At 42.9% G+C, this 21,661-nt stretch overlaps 2 long non-coding RNA genes across 2 annotated transcripts in view; both read right to left on the bottom strand.

The window, feature by feature from the left end:
• LOC306841247 overlaps nt 1-21,661 on the bottom strand; it is a 133,280-nt gene that overhangs the window by 29,442 nt on the left and 82,177 nt on the right. The window lies entirely within an intron of this gene.
• Nucleotides 264-886, bottom strand: LOC306841380. The gene is made up of 3 exons (XR_013781488.1): nt 759-886; nt 630-691; nt 264-343 (listed from the first exon to the last, which is right to left on the bottom strand). It is a non-coding gene; the product is annotated as an uncharacterized lncRNA (long non-coding RNA).

Genomic DNA, 21,661 nt, shown 5'->3' with positions numbered 1-21,661 from the left:
GGTTATTCCCGGGGTGGTGTGTAGCATGTATAATGCTGCAATTTAGTAATGTAATTGTAAAGTAAAAAATGTAAAGCTAGTATATAGAAAATTCTAGGCTGACTCGGAGGAAAAATGGGGTGCTCAATGAAATACAGACACAAGATTGCAGTGCTTAGTGAAATTGTATTTTGTACAGTGCAGGTGTGGAAAACAATTATTTACAATTTATCTACAGTGTACCAAGAGTTGCAACAATAATTGATACAGTTCACTCAATGCCAGTTCCTTCCGCACCGACGGAGATTCGCATCATTTCTTTTTGGGTTCTCTTCTGTAAGCTCGCCATCCGATTTCCCCGGACCTGGCCTGGGCAAAGCAGGACCATGCATTACATTCAAAATATTGTTCAATGTTGTTATTTAAACAAGATACAGTTTACTGCTCAAAACAATCAAATGAGTAGTCTTTAAAAAACACGTCTGTAACTTGTTCAAGACATTATATACATTTTGTATAAATGACATTGAATGTTTATATGTTAACGGTGGTTCTATTTAAAGTGCAAAACCAATACACCCAGCGCCAGCACCGTCAGACTAGTTCACATTATACACAGCATTTTTAGCATGTTAGCTCATAGAACTCACCAGTTCCGCTCAAACAACAAAGAACCCGTCACAGTGGAGGTCACACACGGCAATAGAGGCATCTGAGGAGGTTGATAGGCATGACAGTGAACAATTTATCAGAATAACTAATATCGGACCATCGCCTACCTGCAGCAGCACGAACGCCGGTCGGGTCCACACTCATGCTGTCAGTGTGGGCGCGGCCATTTTGAACGGGATTTAACCGCTTTGAAATCTCGCAGTATGTTTAAAATCTCGCGAGATTTCGGACAGAGCGCAAACACAATCAGCAGCAAAAACACCTGGGTTACAGGTGCTCCTACAGTCGTTAGTGTACAGAGGGAAGAGAAGTGGAGAGATGACCGAACCTTGAGGTGAACTGGTTGATATTGTCCGAACAGTGCTGAGGTGACCATTCACCCTGACCCTCTGATCCCTCTCTGTGAGGAAGAAGAGGACCCAGAGAATGAGGTGGGGGTTGGCATTCATCTGGAGCAACTTGCGTCCCATGAGGTGTGGTTGCACGGTATTAAATGCACTCGAGAAGTCCACAAAGACCAGGCTGACTTGGGACTTGGGCTTTTCCAGGTGGGTTATGGCACCATGCAGCAGGGTGAGTACAGCATCATCCACCCCTCTGCGTGGCTGGTAAGCAAACTGCTGTGGGTCAGAGTGCACCCCTACATCGGCCTGCAGCTGGGCCATAACGAGCCTTTCAAAGCTCTTCATGACCAGTGATGTCAGAGCCACAGGCCGATAGTCATTGTTGGTACCAGGGTTGCTCTTCTTCGCCACAGGGCAGATGATGGAGGACTTCCATATTGATGGAATGGAGTGTTCAGCCACAGAGCGGTTGAACAGCGAGCAGAAGACTCCAGCTAGCTGACTGCAACAAACTTTCAGCAGGCGCCCACTGATGTAATCCGGTCCAGGGGACTTGTTGGGCTTAATCCGCTTCAGCGAGTGCTCCACATCTGCAGGCAGCAACTGTAGGTCCTCAGTGGACTGAAGCATAGAGACGAGCTCTGCAGTGAGCTCCTCCCTCTCCTTGGTGTAGTCACACTGATCAAACCTGCAGTAAAAGTCGTTAAGATCCTCTGCCATGTGGACAGACACCTCTGCAGGGAGCCCAGATGAGGTGGAGTTGGAAGGGGAGCCCAGCCAGGGTTTTCAGGGTTAAATGCTATTTTCTTTTCATTCAAGGTAGTTTTGAGTGAGTTGGTTATCCAGGGCTTATTATTTGAAAACACTTTAACTGTTCTAACTGGGACCAACATCTCTGCACAGAAGGTGATGTATGATGTTACTGCATCAGTGGCCTCGTCTAAAGTGTTGCCCTCTGTGAACACCTCCCACAGTATACAGTCAAAACAGCCCTGAAGGGTCTCCTGCACTACACTGTCCCATTGTTGGACCTGTCTCTTGACCACCCCTTCTCTCTGTAGTTTGGTGCGGTATACTGGGACTAGGTGGACAACATTGTGGTCAGCAGAACTGAGTGGTTGTTTTTTAAAAGCTCTGTATGCGTCTTTGACACTGCCATAGCAGAGGTCGATTGTTTTATCGCCCCTGGTGGCACAGGTCACATACTGGTGGTAAGTGGGGAGAGTCTTATTCAGTCTACATCCATTAAAATCCCCGAGATCAAACACAGGAGAGTCAGGAGAGGCAATCTCGAGCTTGTGGACGCAAGACGCAACAGCCTCCGCCGCGCGCGTCACATTACCCGATGGAGGGATGTACACGAGCACAAGTGCGAGCTGACCAAACTCACGGGGAAGGTATTTGGGTCTAAAAGTTAGTGCGGGCAGTTCCACATCAGCTGTGCAGCTGGAGTCTATGACAGTGGCCGTCCTACTCCATGCCTGATTGACATACACACAGACCCCGCCCCCATGCCTCTTCCGGCTACTCACAGTGTCCCGGTCAAGGCGAAAGGGAGACCCAAAGCCGCTGAGGGAGAGTTGTGAGCCCAGGATGGTGCTGTCAAGCCAGGTCTCCATGACGCAGATCAGACCCGCGTCCTTATATGCCCACTGACACGAGACGTTGGCATGTAGCTCGTCCAGTTTGTTGCGGAGTGACCGGACATTGGCGAGCAGGATAGATGGTAGCGGTGGACTCTTGGATGTACGGGAGAGATCCTTTAGCCTCTGCCTAGCGAATCCCCTCCTTCCCCGCTCCCTCCTTTGGGCAGTCCCGCTGCCAGCTCCGCGTTGGCCGGGTAGAATCTCGGTCCAGTTTTGTAGACCCGCTGGAACTGGGTAGTCCACGTCCCGCAAAAATAACAGCTCCTCCCGACCGCAGTGTTTGACTTGGCTTCAAACGCGAGCAGGGGACCCACAGTAAACCAGGTTAGCAGAGGCAGCACAGGTACCCACTTCCTCATTGTGACAGGTAGCGCAAAGTTTGATAAAATAGAGGTGATGGAAGTTTGATCACGCCCAGATGAGTTTCTGATGATCAAGCGTACATTCAGGAACAGAATACCAATCAGAATCACACGATTAGACGACATGATTCACAGCTTTGCAACAAACAAACAAACAGCACTCAGGACGCTCCTCCGCCTATCGCCATCACAGCGCCAGTCACGGATGTTATCTATCGAAGCAATATACAGTATAACATCATGCATTGCTGTGCAAAAAGTTACATTTGACAGCACTGTGTTGAAGCTGGTTTAATTAAGACTGAATGAATTAGTTTTTCCTGTTGTTGACGGGAATGACACCATCGACTATATGCCTCAGCAAATGTGTTGTGGAGTGAAAATGTTTGATTTTATCTTTTGGAATTTCAGTACTTTGTTTTTATTGATTGTATTTAATTGATTTGTTGAACTATGCTCATTATGACTTTATTAATGAAGGATGGAGAAGTGTCCCAAATGATATTTTCATCATCTCCGTCTATGAGTCAGATAAGACAAGCCCCTTAGTATGCAAAACTCTGAGCCATAACATTATTGAAAAAAAATTAAATGATTCACTCCCTCTGACAGAGCGCAAAAAACTTATCATGGATGTGTATGAGACTTTTGGAGGTTGTTGCAACCAGCCTCATGTAGACCCTCAGGAGACAACAGTATTTTGCACATCCAAATTAGCTTCATTTCTCAACTCTATCGGTTGCTGCTTGATTGGGAACCTAAGGTGTTGCTACCCAGTCATACACATGAGAGACAGAGAAACAAACTGAGGAGCAAATGAAATACTGGGAGGGGGGAAACAGACATACTTCATGGTCCAAGTTCTTACCATAAACAGAAACAAGAATCTGGATACTTAAATCAAAGTTTTACCAATCCACGTGTAAAAACAGTTAAGATAGGCAAATCAGGAGACTTTCGGGTAGTTTTTCAACCATTGCGATGGTTAAATCTAACCAGGATAAACAATCACGGTAAATGATGTTGTACACCTTACCGGGAGCAGGTTATGTAGCAGACAAGAGAAAAGCCATGACTTTGTAGTAATAGTCTGATACACAAGTAAGCCTTCTCATAACCTTTAATTACACTGCTAAATATGTTATTCCCCAAAGCCTGTTTCCTGCGCTGAGGCTACCGCTGAAAGAATTAGACTAAACCAGGCCATGAGAAAAAATCTAAGTGACACATTCTTCCAATTGAATATACAGATTCAATTCTAGTGAGATCTACTCATGCAGCAATAATTTCATAGTGATATCATCGGTCTTAATTTGTGCGTTTTCAGTCACAGATTTGTTTCACAAGCTTCCCTTCTTTCTTTTCGCAGCTGCAGCTGTATACCTTTTAGCATGGATTATGTGTGTCAGCATCTGATTTGTCTACCATTACAGTTTGCTCTTTATTTAAAAAATGTGTCGCAAGTTGTTCACGTTTGAAATTTGGCATATTTTAAAAGCACTCAAAATGGCTACCATGATGGAGATTACAACTCACACAGGATAGGTTTCTATTGTTTCGTATGTTAAGGCTGCGTGCAACAGACCAACCCCAAATTTTACAAGTTGACAAAGAAAGCATGTTGGCACATCCATGCATACTGTTTATGAGCTCCAATAGCTTTTATTTTTTAGTGCTAAGCAAAATTATAAGAGACATTTATATGTGAAGAGCCGTTTTGACCTAGTATCAGATAAATGGATAGACGGACAATCGCTCAGTCTGTAGGGACTTGAGTTGAGAACCGGAGAGCGACCAGTTCAAGTCTCGTTGCGGACCATAGTATGGCAGCTGGAGAGGAACCAGGTCACTTCCTGAGCACTGCAGAAATGCCCTTGAGCAAGGCACTGAAGCCCCAACTGCTTGTGCAGCCCCTCACTCTGACAACCTTTCATCAGTTCATATCCATAGAATCCTGTTAGTGTATGTAGGATTAATAAAATCTGTACATTTACTTCACCCGCATTAACAACTGGTCATAGTAGAGCACACACCTATTCACCATTTTATGTCTTAAACAACTCTTTGACATTTGTAAATCCATTTTTTTCAGAATCCATTTTTGCTTTTATTCTGGTAAAACTTATAAAGACAAACAGAGGCAACAGCAGGAAGTATGAAGCCAGAACAGTGAGAGCTAAACCTTTTCATTGAAAATAATATTTGGCATTGAAAACATACCTGAGCCAACAAAAAGAAAGATTGGCATTGAAACACTTGTATTGTAAAAAGAAATGTATTGGCACTAAAACAGGCATTGGTGCTGAAAATAGTTTCAATAAAGAACAAAGAAATAGCATTATAACTATCATCAGAGGATTCCTCAAAGTCTTTTTGCCTTCAATGACAGATTTTTCTACGATGTGAGTGGTTTTCGGTTTCATATCTCTTGTCACCTCTTTGGCACGGAGGGGATAGTTTGAGCGGTGCAATGAGAGCGTGATTTACATGTAATCTGCATTTTGACGACAACTGACCCTGAACCTGCCTTCTGACCTGATACCTCCAGCATGAATGCGGTCTGACTGCAATGGTGTCTACAAGCTCACCTGGAACTCCTAAAGCACAGATGAGATGGTTTTAACTTGCTGGTGTTTCTTTACAGAGAACCTACAAGGGTTAAAATTTTACGCTTCAATGACATTACACTATGTGAAGAGAAAACGGCAGATTGCAACCAACTCACCTGTGGCTTTGGAGCTCCAGGTGAACTCGTAGACGCCATTGCCTTCAGACTCCAGTGTTTCCCTTACATGAAGGATGTCTGGGCTAGTCACCAAAGTGGAGTTCCGACTTGTTGAAACTTTATTTGTTTCCTTTATTCATAAAATTGCTGCGTGCACGAGAGAGAGCGAGTGTGCACAGCCGGAGCTACTTTTACCCGCTCATCTCTCTGATGTTATGACTGTGAGCATCGCGGGGCACACCAACATAATGCCTACACGCACGCTGAAAAAAGAAAGAAATGGAAAAATCATCTGAAGATTGTCAGTACTTTTTTCAGCACCATTACCTGTTTCAGTGTCAATACTTTTTTTTTTTCTTAGTTTTTCAATGCCAACATTTAGGTATCACTGTTCTGGCTCCACACTATAAGGAAGTTGCTGCAGCCAATACGCAGCCTGTGCCAGCCACAGCAGTTCAGTGCTGCTCACTTCAGCTGGCCTTAATATTACTTTTTCTTTGATGCACTTCTTCCTGGACTTTTTAAATCAAGGGCAATACAAACACATATAGACTTGTAGAACTTGTGGGCCCGTCCTTGTCCGCTTTATAGTCAAACAACAGCTCTTTTAAAATGCACATATACTGTATATCATAGATCCATTGCAAGTCAAGAGTAATTTATATGGTCCAAAAAGGTACAGATGGAGCTCGTAAGTATCCATATGGTTTTATTAACAATCCTATCCAATTAGATTTCACTTTAAAACACATCCCTTTTTTTAACAATGCAATGTGTCCTTCTACAACAATGCATGTTAGTGCGCACCAAGCAGCAGACTGAAATTATGCAGGTTACCTTCATCTTCACAGACAAGGGTAAGAGAAGGGCAGAAATATTAAAGTGAAACTGTCCATCTGTCGTCGTGTTTTATTTCATTCTTGCTGATCTTTGGCTCTATGCAACCTCTCTCTCTCTCTCTCTCTCTCCCTATCTCTTTCTATCTCCTGTCTGTGTTTAGAGCGCCGTAGTTAGTGGATTGCTGTGAAATGCCAGCTGTCAGAGTGACAGACGCAGTGTCACCTCTGTGCAGGCACGTCATCCAGGCGACAAGCCGTCAACATGTGCACGGATGTACTCGTGAAAGACGGAGAGAGTGAGAGAGAGACAGAGCGGGACAAAGCGTAGGGGTGTTTATTTGCATTGCCATGCATCGCTCGAGAGGACGAGTGTTTGTGGTGTCGGGCTTTCACTCAGAGGACACAGGGCAAATTAAAGCATGGGATTAAACATGCAGGGAGGAGAAAGTGCATGATAGAGCGATATGTACTGTACGTACGATATGTGCATATACAGGAATTTAGGGTCAAAAGGCGGAGCAACAGTCTTAGCTGAAAGGAGAAAAGGTCAGAATAGAAGTGAACATGAACAAATGTATGAAAGATGTAGAATCACTCCATAGTGGAGCAGTGTAGGAGGAAGGGAAGAGGAAGAAAGAAAGAAAGGAGTGAGGCTTGGAAAGTCAGCTCAATCTTCGGAAGCACAATTTGACTAGAAGAAAAAGGCAATTGGAGAACATGCAAGAAACTGAGACGTTAAGTGCAGAACAGAAGGTCAAAAAAACAGACTAAAAGCACAGGAACAGAATAAAAACAGAAATGGAAAGTAGTCCTGGAGAGGTAAAAGCATGGGCAGAGTGAAGAGATTAGAGTGACTGAGTTCAAACAGGTGAGAGCTATGAAGTCGATGAATTAAAAACAGAGGGACAAAAGGAGAATAGATCGTTGGATTTGTTATGGATGAGGAAAAAACAAGAACCCCAGACCAAACATTAAATTTAAAAGGAGTTTCTGTCCACTGTCAGATAGAATAACTGTTTCACGTAACATATTGGACATGTTACCCCTACGCAGGGGTGTGGCCAGGATGTCGAGGCCCCAAGAAATACTTAAGGATTTAGGGAAGTAACTCCAGACAAGTAGCTCACAAGTAGCTCAGTAAGGTAGCCCTGACCCCAAAATCGTTTGCCTATCTAAAAGCAGGTGAATTGACAAGTACAACAAATATGTTAGCGGAAAGATTTACGTTATGTTTATTTTTTTATTCATGCTCTTACTATTGAATTAAGACTACAGCTACACATCAATGTAATACTGCTTTTAACTGTTTTTCCCCGACATAGATCATCAACTGGACGTCTTCTCATGCAGCGTTGGCCACCACCCTTTGGTGTGATAGCATAACAATGAGTCGTCAAGTTAATTAAGTATTAGACAGTCAGCAACAGAATATACTGGTGCATTCAGCTTATTGCAATTAGTACCCATACAGTGCCTAATTAGCTAGAAAGCTACAGGTGCTACATTTTCTACCAACACATCACATTGGGCCCCATAACCACAGCCCAAAAACAACCCTGCACAATTAACAAGGCATGACCTCTGTCACACACATGACTCATTTAAATCCTTCAATAAAAGAAAAAGTGAAGGTCAACACCAATTCTTTTGGGGGAAAAAATGAAATGAAAACTAGCATTAATTAGACTGCTGTTTTAATCTGCTTTATTTACGCCACTGTGACTTTTCACCATCAATCTAAATGTTGCAGAGGTGTAAGGAAGGGACAAAGTGATCCACCCTCTGAACCTTCTTCTAAAGGTAGTAACAGAGGCGCTACAGAGGAGCCAGCTAAAAAGGAAACAACAGCTATTTCACAAGACGGAAAACATGTATGTACAAGGTAGACAGTGTATGTACAAGGTAGACACATGTATTTGATTGTAATTTCTCAGAATAAAAAGTAAAGAAGTGACCCAATATTGGATGCCAAGGCCTTTGATTGTTGTTTGTTTTTATTAGTATCAGACCAAAGTCCAATATTCTTTTAACATGACACTAAAAAGTCCAATATAAACTATTATTTCTCTGCCCCCTTTGTCCTTTGGTGCCATGATTCAGTCCAGCATTGCTCCCCACGAGGACGCCCCCTCAGTGTACTATGACAACAAGTTTAATGGTATGACGATTACATCAGTCTAAAACAATATTATCTCAAGTGCATAGCTTCTTAAAACAACTTCACATTTCCTCAAAAGGCACCACGTTAAACATCCAACGATTTTACATTCAGTCAGTGCAGTCAGTGTTGTCAGGCTCTTGAACGGTAAAGGCCAGCTCCAAAAGCCAAGAACTTCCAAAAATGTTCACATGTTTTCAGCCTGATCCATGAAGCCCTTTTGGTTTTGATAGCTCGTCTGTATTGCTTAAAATACATGGGGGGTGATTTATTTATTTTTTTTGGATTAATTGAGCAGTTTTGATATTTAGCACAATAGTTCTGCACGCATTAGCATTTTAAGAGTGATTTTGTAAGTGATTTTGATTTTATAAGTGTGATTTTCACAGAGGGGGGTGTGCTGCAGCTTTTTCGCCTGGAAGGCTTTTAAGGCCTGCCTCAGCCCCACCTCTTTGCATGCGTCTACATTAACTGAAAGTTTTATTTAGATAGCACTTCCATGATTGCGATCATCTTTGACTTTGGCGCATCTTTACAAACAAAAGGATGAAATCACAGAGACTACATGTTTCATACAGGCTGTATCGAGTGTACTCCTGTTGTTAAAGCTTCAATAAATTTAAAACGCTCAGTATTTAGTTTTTGATTTGACAGCCCTAACCCTGCTTATGTTGCTAAGTGTCAAATTCTTATTCCTGCAAAGACCTAAACTTGACAATGGAGGTCACCAAAGGAAAATGTGGACAACTTACCTGAGAGACAAAAAGGAAAATTGAAAAAAGTAAGTGGAGTGGTGAGTGGAAAATTATTTATAATATCACTAACAACATTAATAGTTCTCATGTGAACATTGGAAATGAAACAGGGTTGACATGTTGTAATTTCTTTAGTTGGTGTCAGATTATTTACAACATAATGGTGATGAACATCGGTTATAGGGGCCCCTTGTGCATTTTGCCCCGGGGCCCCAACAGACACTAGTATCGCCACGGAAAATGGGTTTATTATATCGTTATTATATGAAATATTAAAGCCATGTAGTATTATGAATAAGAGCTCAAGGACACTGATCATGCCTCCATGAAGACTGACAGTGTCCTTTTGTCAGCAATCATTTGGCCTGAATATTTGATTCACTCACAGAACAGTCAACCAGTTTATAGAGCAGCTACTCCAACATCAAATTCCTCCAGAGTCCATGTTAAGTGTTAACCTAATATTTTTGTATGACATTATGCCCCGTTTGGGAAATCATTTCTGGGGGCAACATGATGAGAACGGAGTCAAATCAATTTTGTTCCGGAGGAAATGGAGATGCATAAATAATGACCGAGCTCTAGGTGGGAATGGAAGTAGAAAATCTGCCAATGGACTCCCATAATGATAGGGAATAAATAAAGTGCTACCTTTTTGAATCATTTCTGTGCATTGGAAGCTACACATAGTAGTTACTGTCCACTTGAGATTTAAATCTCCAACAAAACTACAGGAGCCATTTTTTTGCAAGTTCTCTAGTGGCATTTGGCTTATTCATGAGCGCCAATCACTCCTGGGGTACCTGACCCGGCTCTCCATGAATACTAATGAGCACAAAATGATAGCGCTGCAATTCACTTCCTTAGCAACCAAACAGAGACGAGGAGATGTGAGAATAAGTCAACAGAATGCCCCGACAACTCTCTGTGGTGTCCCACGACAACACTCTCCCCGGGGAAGGTTCTGGGAGGTGGGGGGAAAAAATCTAAATGACTTTTTATTTACCTGGGAAATGCAGAGGTGCAGATAAGTGTAAAAATAAGGAGGAAGAGGAGGAGGAGGAGGAGGGGGCGTTTGAAGAGAGAGACAGACAGTAAGAGAGCGGGAGAGATAATGATGAAAGAGCCTTTTTAGCCCGGAGAACAAGACAATGAGTCATCCAATTGTGCGTCCTGAGTCACTGCGGCCTGGATGCTTCAACCGCCTCGGGCTGTCTTTGGTCACTGTGGTTACTGGGCACATGGGTTACGACATGCAGGACGAAGGAAGTAGGGTGGAAAGTCTAAATTTACATGCATGTTATAGTACGTAGTTCCCATACTGTAAGACACTGACGCACTCTGAGAAATATCTAGGTTGCCTAAAAGCAGTAGGCAGCGTTTATAATTGCTCTGCGGTTGGCGGTTATTTCCGTCTTCAGCCGGCGGGGGAGATGCGTTGTCACTATTGACAGACAGACTCTGAATGACAGTCCTGCCTTTCTCTCGCCCTGTCTTTCTTTATCTCGCCTCTTCCTCGCTCTCTTTTGCTCCCCCCTGCCATCGGCCAGCATCTCCATCCCTCCGTGTGTGTGTGTGTGTGTGTGTGTGTGTGTGTGTGTGTGTGTGTGTGTGTGTGTGTGTGTGTGCGTGTGTTCCAGGGGCCTTATAATGAAATTCATTACTGTTACAGATAGGAGAGCAACACCCGTTTAGAGATCTGTGTAGAAAATCAATCACCAGCTGGTTGAGTGTGGGGAAAGTTCACTGAGGTTTCTCCGCTCTCTGTGCTTGTGGTTGGTGTCTGTGGCCCCTCTGGTGCTGGTATTCACTGTTATCAGCGCTGGGATTTTTTTTGCATCTGCAAGATGATACTGTCTTTGACCTTGAGTACCTTTGGTATGCCAGTGCACAAATAAAAATAGATTGAGTTATTTGACTTAAGAAAATAAGGTTGAGTGCCATCACCCACATTGATTTGTGGTGTTTAAAAGAGGGAACAGCACCGGCAAGGTCATGGTCTGGCTCCTTGAAATAAAGAGATTTACTTGCTGAATCGGTCTTTTTAAGTAAGCTGAAGGGATTGACGTCTAGAGGAGCTCTGTTTTATGTGATGAGTAATTCCATCCTCTGTAAAGACGTTATGTAAACTATAATAATGTACTTTCAAGGTGTTCCTTGTTTATTTCTGCTTGGCAGCCACCATGCAGTCCTAAACAAGTAGCGCTAACTTCAGGCTGCAGATTCTAAATTCTGATTTTGCACATGAACCCAAATCACACACACACACACACACACACACACACAAACACACACACACACACACACACACACACACAGAGCTGTCAGAGTGGGATTGCTACACAATGCTGTGCAGAGAGCGCACCAGAGCGGTTGGGGGTTTAAGGCATTGCTCAAGAGCACTTCGGCAGTGCTAGAGAGGTGACCTGGTACCTCAGCAGATACCAAAACAACTTCCTTATTAAAGGTCCCATAGTATACCCTTTTTGGGGTTCATATAGCGGTATGCGTCGACTAAAGAACGTTCACAAACGCTTATGTTTAAAAGTCTGTTTTCATGTACTGCCGCTCCATGCAGACTGTCTCATCTACCTGTTGGTAATGCTCTGAATCCTCCACGATCAGGGTCCCCTCGTGGGCCTAGTCTGGTCTGATTGGTTGGCCTTTCCGTTCTGTTGTAATTATTCAGTCGCTCAGCACGGATGTCACATGGGCGTTCAGCAGGAGCTCGGTCTTGCTACGACCAACCAATGGGCTTGGATCAGCTACTGCTACACCTAACATGACGACGTAGGAGAAGACGCACGTTTTCTCGGACTTTGAATATCATGCACCAAACCAGAAAAAGCTGAATTTGGGACTTTTAATGTCCGCATCAGAGCTTGAACCCTTCAGTTCCCAACCGGACTGAGCTACAATACTGCCACCCTAGTGTATTGTATTTACTTGTATTGACACACAGGGTCCTTTTTAAAGCCAAAATTCTCTGTCCATGTTATAATCAAATTAAGATGCATATCATGGTCATATACTGTAGGCATGCGCAAATTCACGTCGTGTGTTTCAAGTTTATGAAAGTCAAAAGCTTAAATATTTTTTTGTGTTTTGACAACCCACCTAGACTATTTTAATTAAAAATAAACATACAATATGATACATTCTTGACTATAATGACATACTAACATACACATTTGCACAGCAGTCAGTATGACGTCATCATATAGAAAGCCTTCTCTCTGACCCTCCAGCCCTCAAGGTGATGTATGTGGTGATGTTTCCCACCGCAGGACCCAGGATTCAAACCTGCTCCTGTCCGATCCTTTAGGACAACTAACTACTTCTCTGAGTGACAGCTGCCACAGGAACAATGAGTAAGACAAATGAAAGCTTGTTAAGCTGAATATGCTGTCCAGTAAGGGTGTGACGATGTTATGATGGGGCTTGATGTGCTCAAAATAGCCTACTGTTGTAGCTGCTAGCTATTTTGTGTAACTCTCCATACATTTAATTAGAAGATAAAGTAGAATGTAAAATCCAAACGACACACTGTCGATAATTTTTTTTTTTATTTTTCTGTTCCCGTCGCTCACTGAGGGATCCCTTGCTTTATAAAGCTGAAGAGCTGACACTTCATCTTAATAATTGAGGATGCTGAGACTGATGGAGAACATTAATGAGGATATGTAACTTCTCAAAATGTCTAAAACAGACACTGTTGTGCTTCAAAATGCCAAACAGCAGGTTTGGAGGATTGATCTGAAAAGGTAATTCGCTTCAAATGTGAAAACAGAAAAGACAAGCTCACAAAAAGAAGTTTCTTTTTCTCTCCTTTTTGACATATTCCTGCAGCTCTGTACCAACACAACCTTTGCCTCCTTTGGGACGTTGCATCGAAAACAATTCCTTTGTAGCATTGTGATATTTGTCAGAGCAGAAAGAGGAGATGAAAGCATTAATAGCGGGATGAAATTGCCTCAGTAAATCAAGACTTTGTGCCTCTTAAGAATGTTAAACACTTAGCAGATGAGCGTGTTAGCTCACAGCAGCTCGACGCTGTGACAGATTTTATTAACAGTCTAGTTCTCGAAACAAGATCGCTGGAAAAGGTCCTTGAAATTCTCGTCGGGTAGAGACAAAGGCGGGCCGTCGGTAATTCTTTTCTTTTTCCCGAGCTCCCGCATCTCCACGTGAAGAGCTCGTCTGAATGAAGTGACCCCCCCCCCCCCCCCCCCCGCGCTTTTCAATAAGCGTGACTGTAAATGTGTGATTCAGAATCGCAGCCTTATCAGCTCCCTGAGACTAAAATAGGTTCCATCACTCTGCCTGCTTAATGTTCACCCCGACACCTTCAGGGACAGGGACTGGAAGTTTGTCACTGCTTGTCAGGTCTTCCATCAAATCCCCAGAGGGAGTGAAGCTAAAACTATATTTCTTTCTTCTTTTCAAACCCTATTGTAAGTCTGTGATGATAAGAGAGCATGACAGGTCAGGACGCTTTTTTTTATTAGCTGTACTTCCCTGTTGGAGGGGGAAGTCTTATTTTATGAGTGACACTTCAATGACCCTGTGTGTGTGATCGATTGAATCACTGTGAACATTCTTTCAGAGCAGTGCCAACAAGAGGAATCAATAATTTGTAACAAGTACTCGATGAAAGCGAGGATGACAAGCCGTCTTTGACTCCTCGTGCGACCTCTTATCATATTTTCTCTTTTCGATTATCTTTTTGTGAGTCTGTAATGAGGCCAAAAGATGAGTAAGGACGAGGGGGGGGGGAGAAACAGAGAGTGCAACACAATCACAGCAGCCCCATCATCTGCTTTGCATTTAATCCATGATTGAGGCTGAACGGCGGCAGACCCAAAAGAGAAAATCTCGGCCTTCAGCTGAGTGGTTTGTTTTCGTGCTGCTGCAGGAAGCCGCTTGATTTACTCATCTCACTGCTGTCGCCTTCTCTTCACCAATAGTGTTCTGACTGAGACTCTGCAGCCGGTGAGAATAAATGACAAATGTGCAATTGGTGTCATGATTAGAAACCTCCTCGCATGTGAGGCACAAATCAGGAAAGTATGCGAATACATTTCTGCCTCAAGATATAAGATTCAAATAGAATTCTTCAAACCCAGTGTTCAGATCATCTCTTAAACGCTAAAAGTGAAAAAATGTGCACGTTACCTCACACCGTCACACGTGATTCTGTAAATACTGCAGGAACTCCTTGGTCTCACGACTCCAGGCTGCCCTCTGAGAACACAGCCTGTGGGTTAAGGTGCGGTTTACACAACAATGATCAGCCGAAAAACAGTAATGTTACGTAATGGTTCTTGGTTAACATGACATTGGTGACTGAGAACGCACATTTGGGGCTATCAGTTCCTCCACGACCGCAGAGGGCAGCTTAGTACACTGTGTCCACTGACAGAATTTTAATAGATCCTTTATCCTACTACTGAATAAAACACCCCTGAATATTCAAAAAGTATGATCAAAAAAAGATGGAAAATAGGGGAAAAAGTTAAAAAATGTACGCCAGATTTACACAAGGGGGATGAAGAACATCGAGGTGCAGAGCCGCATGCTAACAATGGGAAAGATGGCGGAAGACAAAAATGCAACGAAAATCACAAATTGGGATGAATCAGCCTGAAGAAGAGCCAAAAGAAGAATAACACAAACTGTTGCTTATCAAGTGATAAGTCTTCATTTCTCAACTCACCTGAACAAAAGCAGGGCGCCGGTTTGAGGGATTTTGGAAGGAAGCAGTGGAGAAACATAAGAAAAGAATATCAGAGAGCCCCTTCAGAGTTTGCGCTGGAAAGGGCTCTCAGACAGTTTTAAAAATTCAGTCTCCCTCTCTCTCAGTCGGTGTCTGAGCTTCTGCTCAACTTGAGTAGAAAACATAACAGGGGTCATAACTAACTTGTCTGGGAACAGCTTTCTCACTTCGAAGAATGCTAAGAAAGAGATCATCGAAGATTGTTGCCAACCCAGCAATGAGCATGCTTCTATACTCTTCAAAAGTCCTATGGATGGTGACGAGTCCATCATGGACAGACTGGGAACAAACCTGGCCAACAGAGTGATGACTCCAGTTCAGAAAAAAAGGTGTTGTACTTATCGATGGCATGTAGTGTGAGATGGAAATGCAGAGTTTTGAATCATTCTGTGAAATAACTTTAATCAGGCTGAACCGGCCCAGGCCGATAAAAAAATGCTACCTTGACTTACTCAAAAATCAAATGGATCATTCTTTTCGGGAAGTGGAAAAAGGAAGGAATAAAATCTTCACCTTTACCCCGTGGCAGCAGATTAAGTCATTAGCAACAGTATAGAAATGACCTTGTCGCTGATGGTCTTGTTTTCTTTTGTAGTCTGGATGGAGACATCGGCATTATTAGCTTGTCTGTTTCAAGAACAGAAAAAAAACCTGTCCTCACAAGAGCTTTATGTCATCAGCTGCAGGTCAAGGCTTAGGTGATTTATCTTCTGATGAAAAAGGGTCTGTAATCGCAGCATGGCGAATCAAACAGGGAAAGTCGTGACTGTTAGATCAGTTTAGCGAGGGAGAGTCGGTGTCTGCCAATTTTTAAATCAATCGTGCCTCGAAAACACTTCAGTAGCGATGGCAACATAGCAAGATTTGTTTGTCATGAAGTGAAAACACGTCGATGTGGAGAAGACCTTTTTCTATTTTACTCCTGGAACATCTTTTTGCATTGATTTGTCTCTTCAACCTACATCTTTGGACGGTAGAAAGGGGCTTCATGCCGAGGCATAATTGATCTTCTAAATGTCAAAGTTTGGGAGGAATGTTCACGGCAAATGTATTGGCAAAATGGCGAGACAGAATAAACATGAGAGCAAGACTCAAAGAGAGCTATAGAAGACATCTCTGCCTGAGTTTAGGATTAAACTTCTGAAGATGACGGCAGATAATCTGACATCATGTGACATTTTACATGCGGGAAAATCTCTGTTTTAGCTCACAATGTAGGAATATAAGCAACTGATGTGTGTACCTGAACGTGTATCATCACAATCCTACGGCCTTACCACTAATTTCCACATACACCATGTGCGCCACTTAAGTTCACTGCCACTTTAGTCGATCGTGTTCCCACAGCGAGTGGTCAGTCGTGGTCGGTCTCCAGAGCATGCCACCAGCGCCACTACGCTCTGCTTTATTTCAAATAGGCTGCGACAACCCGACAACCCAGACTGAAAGCCTGACAAGGAAACACCCAGAGCATCCGGTCAGTTTCAAAATAAAACACGATAAACAGATTCGTGATCGTATTTTTTTTATCGCTTTATCAACATTATGTCAAAGTAGGCACCGAATGAACAACAAATCATTCCCAGACAGACAACGCAACATGTTAGTTGCGAGTGTGATCTTGTCGTTCTCCCGTGATGTGTGGACAGCTGATTGTGGCTGCGCTCACCTTCCACAAACGAACCCAGTGTGGCAGGGCAAGCGCCGGCCGAAGGGGTAAAAACTGTGGCACTGTCGGACTGCGGCGCGCACTGAGATACTCTCCATCTTTGACCGCACAGTGACTACATGAATATGATTCAGCTTTTACTCTCATTTACATCCACACACTAAGGTCATCTCAGATTCGCTCACAAAAGGTCATCGTCGACCGCTGCAGATTTACATCTTTTCACGACATCACACATGTCTCTGCAGAATCCTCTGATGAGCAAACAGACGTGTCCGCGCTGAATATGCATGAAGGCTGCACGCTGTGTTCCGGATGCATCGGTGTCAATGATTTCCTCCTGAGTCATTATCATAAACTGTGATTTATTGCAATAGTGGCACGGCTGCAGGAAGACGCGATTACCCAAAGCAGTGGCACATAATATTCTAACCCGCATAATCAGAATCTCACTCATGAAGCAATATTACTTGAGATGTTCTCATGCTCGCTGTTGTTTCAATTCCACGCTCTACCTGGAGTCTGCAGGGGGAGAAACGCCTGTCAATTTTCATATTGCCTCTTGATTTATTTTGAGCCGTTATTAAAGTTCACCTCCCTCTGAGAATCTCCATAATAATCTGCCTTACACTGGTATATACGTACGATGCGCACAGACTGCCTGGGCCTACCAGCACATCGGTTATTAAATCTGCCGAGCTCTGAATTTACTCAAAGGCATGTATGATTAATGAAGGTAAAGATCCAGTACAATATTCCAGCCTGTTTCACAACTTCACAAGCAGCAGCGTCTGAGCTCTGACGATGAGGAGCGGACGGCTGGGAGAAGATTTTTCTCTCATCTAATCGAGAGCATCTGAAGGCACAGTGAGTACTTTTGTTCATCATGCAGAAGGTGCCGCTAGATCACTCAACACCAGAACGCCATTATTGCATCAATAATGGTTCTTCTTGTACAGAGGTGACAAGCATCCTGACCCCTGACACGCAACCATCTGTCGCTCTCAGTGCTATCAAGGAGGACAGAGAGTGCTTTTGACCACAATGAGAGTGCATTTAATGCTGACTCACTGACGAAGATACACATTCAGACCACTGGATTAAGAATTATTTTCATGATACGCATACGCTGAGCACCAAGAGTCGTGCAAGGACCCTGTAGATTTGTATTATTATTCAGTTTTTTTGCATGTTCGGCAGCTTAAAGGTGTTGGGAAACTAACAATCCTTTGCTAATGCTTTCAAAGTGGAGGAATTCAGCATTTTGGATGGGTCTTGGAAGCAAAGTGACGAGGCACTCAAGGAAAAATTCAAGGACGACGCCACTGGTGTTTTTGTTGTACTTCAGGTTGTTCAGAGCACTTTTCTAGTCTCCTGACCATTCAAAGTCCTTTTACATCGCAGGTCACACCTGCTCATTCACACACTTATGGCAGAGGTTGCTATGTTACGTGACCATCAGAAGTAACTATTCCCATTCACACACATTCATGCACAGACACATGGTGTGTCTTTGGATGTAAACCAAAGTTTTACATCGTGCTACGATACGTAAACGTATTGCAAACAGAGACTCTTCACATCTAAAAAGCGTCCTGACAATTCTTAAAGATTCTTAATGTATAAAAATTACAGTTCGGTGACTATCTACTCTAATAGACATTCTTTTACAATTTCAAGTTTTTATGAAAAAAGAAGCGTCAAAGATGTTTGACAAACCAAAGTGGCATGTTGCAGTGACGTCACACTTAGGGTTGTCGTATTAAAGTTGCAAATCAGAGCAACTGTTTCCTGATTGATAAATAACTACCCAAACAAAGATTGATGATTTTTGTATTTAGGGTTTTAAAAAAACAAACAAAAAAAAACACCATGTACAGAGGAGAAAATCAGCAAAGGGCAATTTGTCCACAGGGGGGCGCCATTATCGGCTCAAACCAAAAGTGCCCGATGAGCGCTTTAACACAATATTTATGTGCTGATGGCGGCAAAGGGTGCAAGTTCAAAACAAAGGTAGAGTAAACAACTCACACAAACAAAGTGTGCAACGCAGACATTAGAGCTAAATCATTTAAAGTTTCAGTGATACGAATGATAATTTCAATTTGGATGTATGATTTTAGTCTTGGGTGGCAGGGGAAGTGCAGCTGCACTGAACATGACCACAGAGTGCTGAAAACTGACTTTTTTTCTTCTGCTGCTCGTCTGCCAGTCATCTCTCAGTAAGACTTCAATCCCAGGAAGAGAGAGGCAAATTGGGCAGGACACAAACGTTCAGAACTAAATACAGTATCTTCCATAGCTGGGCTCTTACTGAAAAACAGTCGGTATGCCTGGGAGGCCGGCGCAGCTCTGGCTATGACATAAACAGATGAAAGCATGCGGTCTCCCTTCCCACAAGATCCCCCCCCTCTATCTTTAATGCAGGCTGCAAGTGGTAGCTGTGGATACTTTGTCACTCCTCGTTCAATAAAGCCTGAGCCCCCTGTGGCGCACCACTCTGTCACCTTTTAATTACAAACGTTTAATATTTAAACAGAATTGAGGGAAAAAGTTCAAGTCGAGACAGAAAGAAACAAGAACTTTATAATGTACTCTCTTCATTTCTCCAGAACTCTCTCGCGACTCCATTTCCTCTCTTTTTTTTTTTTTATCAAAAAATGTTTCTGTTTCTCATCTTCACACGCAGTGTTGTACTTCGGAATCTCTCCTCTTTGACTGGCTCGGACTCTTGGCAATAACATCACAAAGCAACAACAACAGACACGTCTTTGCAGATGAGTATTTGGGGAAGAAAGTATGGCCGCTCACCTGCATCCATCAACGTCACTGTGCACAGTTGGTGAGTCCCCGCCAGCATCCTGACATCACAGCAGGAGATACAAATGGATGTGACACTCTTGTTCCTTTTTTCTCTCTTTTGCTTGCGTGCCTCCTAAGCTGCCACATTTCCCAAAATACAGCGAGTATCTCTCACAGCAGATCTATTTTCAGACTTTAACCTACAGCCTTTTAGAGATGTGAGCTTTTGGTTCTGTCTTGGATATCTCCGACATTTGGCCTTCATTGATGGCAGGGACTATCTTGCTGCTCCAGTCTGATGAAGTTACAGTATGTGAATATTTGGATTCTGACTGCGGGGGATAATGGTGTGACCTTCACGTATAATAAGGTTTGATTCTTATAAGAGCAAATTAATGTTCAGACAAGAGGCTGGAGAGCGGTGTGTGGGATGAGGTAGAGCTGTAGGATCCACAAAAGGTCATGATTACAGTCATTAAGGAAACATGCCAGACAGAGGAAATGGATTAAATCACTGCCTTTCTGTTCTGAAACATTTCTCTAAAAGGAAATAGACTCGTCTGAATTTTGTTGTTGGTTCCCTGGGTAAATTGAATTATCCACGCACTTTTATTCAAAATGTTTTGCTTTGTGCATTTGTGCTGTTGCTGCTTGCCAAGAACAATGATTATAGTGTTTACAAAATTGCAGAGATTGCTTAGTTTGGTCTCCATCCACAGCCATTTAAAGGAGTATGGCGCCAAATGTACGCCACGTCTTTGATTGCCCTTAGATTAAAAAGGTGTTTCTTATCCAAAGTGTGGCGTACATGGGCGAGCAGCTCCTGAATGCACCACAGGAGAACAACAAGTGTCAGGTATGAATATATGCAGAGAAGTCTGAAGGGGTTTTTTTTTCTGCAGTGTCCCATTTCTTCCCATCACCCTTATACCCTTCTGCTGAGTGTGCATTCACCTGAAACAAAGTGATGTGTCCCAGTTAAAAACTTCACTCTGCTAAGTTATTGTGACTCTGTTTGTCAGTGAATATAATTCATATTATAGAATTAGATCATGCAGATGTAACTGTAGCCTAAGCAAGTTTAAAGTAGGATTTAATGAGGTTAAAAACACAGTGATTTGGTAAATCAAAGTGCGTTACACTGCATGTCACATCGACCCATTCAAGGCCTGATGGCAAAGGTTAACTATGTAAAGTGCCCATCAGTATAAACTAATCACATCCATACGCCACCAAGCAGCGAAAGTAACCTGGGGTTAATTGTCTTGCCCAAGGACACATCAGACATAGGAGCTGGGGATTGGACCCCCAACCTTCTGGTTGAGAGACGACTTCATCATCTGAACCACAGCCAATAAGGAGAAGAAAAAGTTAAGATACTTTTTACTTTGGTCACTAAAAGATAGTTTGTGCAGCTATTATCTTATCTTTAAAAAACAAATTTCCCTTTAATTAAACCGGCGTAAAATTGGAAAAAAATGTTTATCCTAACCATGGCAGATGTTTCCTCTAAACTGTGATGAAAAGCACAGGTAAATTGCAGAGCTAAATTCAATGCTGTCATATTTTATTTTTTGGCCTTACAATATTTGAGTGCATAATGGGGAAAGAAACAGCTGTGTGAGAATAAATACTGTGATTTAGGGTGGTATCAACAGAACAAGTTAGCTCTGGTACTGTCTGGTCCAACTGTAATTGTTGGCAAAGTTGGCTAAACCACTGGTACCAAAACTTTGCCATGCCAAGGACTCCCTCTGTATGGCAGGGACCCCCCCTCTGGCAAAACTTCGAAACTTCATTACTTTACAATGACAAAAGATGCAATATAATGTAAAATCTAACACATTTGACCAACAATAAAACAGTAAACAGTAACAGTAAACAAGTAAGGCAATTAAACAAGCACTCAATGTAAGAAAATCCAATAACAACCA

This window comes from Symphodus melops (genome assembly GCF_947650265.1).
Source record: "Symphodus melops genome assembly, chromosome: 20".
NCBI lineage: Eukaryota > Metazoa > Chordata > Actinopteri > Labriformes > Labridae > Symphodus > Symphodus melops.
This window is presented reverse-complemented; position numbering and strand designations above follow the sequence as displayed.